We start from the raw sequence: 5,396 nt of genomic DNA on the forward strand, positions 1-5,396 counted from the left end.
GGGGGTTGTGCTCTTTGCTGAGGGTGTCAGTGTCCATTACTGACATCACCCAAATAATTGCCTGTGGCTTGGCAGGTGGCAGCAAAGGGAGAGGTCCTAGAGATGGTCTTTAGTCTATTGTAAATGGTATTTATGTAAAATAAGTTAAACTGGGACCAAGTTTGCAGGTAGTGGCCCATGTATTTAATCTCTGCGTTCAGGAGACATAGCCAGGCAACTCTCTGTGAGTTTGAGGCCAGCCTGGTCTGCAGAACAAGTTCTAAGACATCAGGGGCTACAAGGAGAAACCCTGTTGTTTTTGTTGTTTTTGTTTTGTTTTTTAAGAGGGTCAGCGTGGTCCTCCAGTACTACAGTGCTTACCCAGCAGTCACAGATTTTAATAATGCCTGGGTTTGCTCCCTGGCATTATTGAAAGGACAGATGAACTAGGTGAGGGCCCAGTGAGTGGAGAATGAGGGCTGACTGGAAAAGGCCGGCAGCTGGGATTAGGAAGGTGTGGAGAGTGAGGCTTCTGTGGGAACTGGGTGGAACACATGAGGGGCGAATGTCCTCAAGACCTGCCCACCTCTGGACTTCCCCAAACGGTCCTCCCGGCTTTGAAGATTTGCACTGAGTCGACATTTTACAGAAAAACCGTTTCCAAAGCAGAATCCACTTCATGGTCCTGGATCCTGGGGTTCTTGGATACCTGGAACCCATGGGCACGGGAAAGATCCTGGCCACCAAGAGTAGGGGTTCTGTCCCTGGAGGTACACTCTATTCCAGGCGCCAGAACTGGGCTGGGCCAGGCTGGAAGTGCTGACTCATGATGCCTGCAGCCCAACAGAAAGAGAGGGCTCAGCTGCCCTCTGCTGGTCACAGCAGAACCTGCTGTTCTTCTGAGGGCCCAAGAGAAGATTCTCCACCCCTAGGCACTGGACTTGCTGCTGAAAGCTGAACCCCTGAGACCCAGGCATAGCCCTATACCCCAATTCTGGATGCAGCTGGGTACCCCACCTGTGTTCACCTCTGAAATGTGGGGTGGATTTGGACATAGTGGAAGTGCCAGGGACTTCTGAAGGACTTCCCAGCCAGGGACAAAGATGGGCAGTAAGAATCTGTCCTGAGATCGACTCTTTCCTTGAGTCTAGGCTACTCCGCTCCTGTTTGCCAGGCTCCATCCAGGTCAAAGCCAGGCTTTCCTCATGACCTCTCTGTTCCCAGTTACCTTGAAGCTCTCATCCCACAATTCAGGAGGATAAAAGAAACCAGCAAGGGTTTAAGGCGAGTCTGGGTAACTTATTGAGACACCGTCTTAAAAATAAGGGACAGGACCTGGAGAGATGGCTCAGTAGTTAAGAGCACTGACTGCTCTTCCAAAGGTCCTGAGTTCTATTCCCAGCAACCACATGGTGGCTTATAACCATCTGTAATGGGATCCAGTTCTCTCTTCTGATGTGTCTGAAGACAGCTATAGTGTACTCATATATGTAAAATAAATAAATCTTTAAAAAAAAATAAGAAGGGACAGGGCTGAAGAGATGGTCCAGCAGCTAAGACCACTGGCTGCTCTTACAGAGACCTCTGGCTCAGTTCCCAACACCTACATGGCAGACAGCTCACAACTATTTGTAACTATAGTTGCGGGGATCTAGTGCCCTCTCGGGGACCAGGCTCACATAAGTAAATACATGCAGGCAGCACAGCCATACACATAAATAAAAGGGGTGGCAGACAGCTCAGTGGCTGAGCCCTTGCCTAGCTTACTAGTCCCTTCCATCTTAACTGTGATGGCATGCCTGACTGAGCAACTCAAAAAGCTATTTTAACCCCAGCACTTGGATCTCACATAACAAAACCAAAAAAGCTTGGTTTAAGGGTATAGTTCACTGTGGAAAAGCTATGGCGGCAGGAAAGAGCTGTGTGGAGAGCTTTGGGGGATACCTTGAAGGTAAATACAGCCAAGGAATGCATTGTATTCCTCCTGTCTTAGTCATCCTGATAAGCCCCTAGACACAGTGACCTCAGGACTTCATTTACTGCCTCGTTTGTTCCGTGATTACTTTGCTTATGCCTTAGGACTATATTTTTTTTGTATGTACCTAGAATTATATGTAAGTAGACTTGAAGAAAATAAACCCACTTCAGCTTAGGCACTGGCTGGAGTCATGTTACAGTGTTGCCTAATTGTCTTTTTCTTTTCAATCCTCACTCCCTCCCTAGAGACCCTGTTGACTGACTGACCTGGCTTGGTCAGAGCTGGTCACAGTCTAAAGTCATAAAACAGAGATGAACCAGGCCTAGCTTGCTGTTTTCTTTATTTTCACTGGATAACACCCTATACAGCAGCAGTGTGTTGAGTCAGGCAGGGCCTGGAAACCCCTGAGGGAACTGGTCACCACTGGAGTCATTCCCCATATGGTCGTCCCCAAGTCCCCTTTGGCTATCTCAAGGGTGCCTGGGATTCTCTGGGATTCAGACTTTCAAGGTAAGCTACCTCTGGCACTCAGCCTCTCACTCGTGGTGCCTCCTCTTGAGCCTCTACCTCCACTGCTCTGTCAAGGTGTAACTGGTGCAGGGCAGAGTAGGGAGCAGTGCTCTCAACCATTCCATCAAGTGGGCACAGAGCTTCAAGGTCCTTGTGGTGTATGTATATGTGAGACTTAGTTTGCCTTTTGTTTTTGTTTTCAAGACAGGGTTTCTCTGTGTAGCCCTGGCTGTCCTGGAACTCACTTTGTAGACCAGGCTGGCCTTGAACTCAGAAATCTGCCTGCCTCTGTCTCCGAAGTGCTGGGATTAAAGGCATGCACCACCACTGGCCAGCCATATTTTGCTCTTACATCATCAAACAACCAGAGACCCAGATTGCGTCTTTGGGCAGAAACTGAACTGAGCTAGAGCCAAGCTCTGCCATGGTTCTGTGAGGTGTGTGAGGTAACCATGGGCCAGAAAAGTTACATGGCCAGATCCCTCCCACCTGGCTCCTGGCCCCTGTGCAAGGCAGCCAGTGCAGGGAGTGTTACAAAACCTGGTCTGAGACAAAGAGTACACTGTTGTTGAGAGTGGCGGCACACACCTCTAACCCCAGTAGGTTAGATACTGGCTGATCTGAGTTTAAGGGTAGTCTGATCTGCATAGAGACCTCCTGGCCAGCCAGTAATACATAGTAAGACCCTGCCTTAGAAAACGGGGAGGGGGCATTGGAGGGTGAGTGAAAGAAAGGGTGGGCACAGCGATGCCCTCCAAGGAGACTCTGAACTCTGGGGCCTGTAGTTCTTCCAGGTAACATGGCTAGAATGGCTAACACTGAGAACTTGACAGGATCTATAATCATGTAAGAGAGAAAGCTCTGCGCGAGTGTGAGAATGAGAGTTTCTACATTTGCTTATGTGAGGTGGGGAGACCCACTCTACTCTGGACAGCACCATCCTATGGACCGGGCTCCCAGAGGGAGTACAAAGTAGGTGCTGAACACCAGCGCGCACTGGCCTCCTGACTGGATGCCAACTAGGCACCACATGCTGAAGCTTCCACTGCTGAGCTCCCGATGGGCGGGAGCCGAAACTGTGAACCAAACAAGCCCTTAACCTGCTTTCTCATTTCTCAGGCATTTTTTGTGTCCCAGCAACAAGATTGTTCAAGTAATCAATAAAATGGCCAAAGGCCGGCCACTAGAACCATCCAGCTGCTGACTACAGGGACAGAGAGCACCTTGGATTATCCCCAGTGTCATCACAAGGCCCCAAGTCACAGAGACTGACCAAAGGCTGGTCAGAGTGTGTGATGTGAGAACCCTTTGCCATCACTAGACCTAAGAATGAAGGAGCTGAGAGACAAAGGGATGTAGTGCCCTCAGAAGCTGGAAGTCAACCCCTGGTCCCCAAGAGCCTCAGGGAGAAGTGTTCCCCGCCCACACCTTCCTTCAGCCGTTGAGACTGTGCCTTGAATGTGCAGTTATGAGATACTGGAAGGCTGGACTGAGACAATGGGATAATGGTACTGTTACAGAACAACAGGAAATTGACTCTGGTGGCAGGGTACAGTGGGCCTGTGCAGGAGAAAGGGGTGGCAGGCACACTGTCACAAGGCACTGAGGATTTTTGAGGCAGGTCAGACACCTGCCTGAAAAAGCGAGAACCAGAGCCCTAAGTCTGTGTGTCATGGTGCCACTGGTCAGAGCAGTCAGGCAGAGAGCCACACGGGACAGGGCATCGCTCTAGCTGACAGGCACAACAGGTGGCAGGCCCCAGTTGCAAGATCACAGTGCCTTGGGCTGGAGAGATGGCTCAATGGTTAAGAGCACTGACTGCTCTTCCGAGGGTCCTGAGCTCAATTCCTAGCAACCACATGGTGGCTCACAACCATCTATAATGGGGAATCAATGCCTTCTTCTGGTGTGTCTGAAGAGAGCAACATGTACTCACATACATAAAATAAACCTTTTTGTTTTGTTTTGTTTTGAGTCAGGGTTTTTCTGTATAGCCCTGGCTATCTTGGAACTCACTCTGTAGACTAGGCTGGCCTTGAACTCAGAAATCTGCCTGCCTCTGCCTCCCAAGTGCTAGGATTAAAGGCTAAATAAACCTTTAATAAATCTTTTTTTAAAAAAAGATTAATTTATTTATTTTATGAGTACACTGTCGCTGTCTTCAGACACTCTACAAGAGGGCATCAGATCTTATTACAGATGGTTGTGAGCCACCATGTGGTTGCTGGGATTTGAACTCAGGACCTTCAGAAGAGCAGTTAGTGCTTTTTACTGCTGAGCCATCTCTCCAGCCCCAAATAAATCTTAAAAAAAAAAAAAAAAGCTGGGCGGTGGTGGCTCACACCTTTAATCCCAGCACTTGGGAGGCAGAGGCAGGTAGATTTCTGAGTTCGAGGCCAGCCTGGTCTACAGAGTGAGTTCCAGGACAGCCAAGGCCTCAGAGAGAAACCCTATCTCGAAAAAAAACAACAAAAAAAAAACCAAACAAACAAATCACTGCTTCAGAGACATGTGGCTCCCCTCCTCTTAAATCTGAAAACATCCAGTGAAGCTGAACCTGCAACCTTTGGTCTTTATTCCATAGGACCAAAGCTCCTACCATCGCTGCCTCTGCAGCTGGCCGTGGGGGAGTATAGGTTTGATGCTGTCCCTGTCCTCCAAACTAGGTGTTCCCATGGATCTGTGGGAAACAACAGCATCTTAGCCAGGAGGACTTAGGAAGCCAAAGGAAGGCAGAGGATCGACGCAAGTGAGCCCAAGTCTTCCCAGACCACTGGTTCCTATGGGGACCTCGAGAAGGGTCCCCAGGAGCTATCCCATCCCCAGATGAGATTTTCCTGGGGTGAAGTCCTGAGGCTATGCCATGGGCACACAGGACACATGTGGTTACCACACCCTAGCTATTCCACATTATAACCATTCCAAAGTG

Source organism: Mastomys coucha, unplaced genomic scaffold (assembly GCF_008632895.1).
Source record: "Mastomys coucha isolate ucsf_1 unplaced genomic scaffold, UCSF_Mcou_1 pScaffold21, whole genome shotgun sequence".
Classification (NCBI taxonomy): domain Eukaryota; kingdom Metazoa; phylum Chordata; class Mammalia; order Rodentia; family Muridae; genus Mastomys; species Mastomys coucha.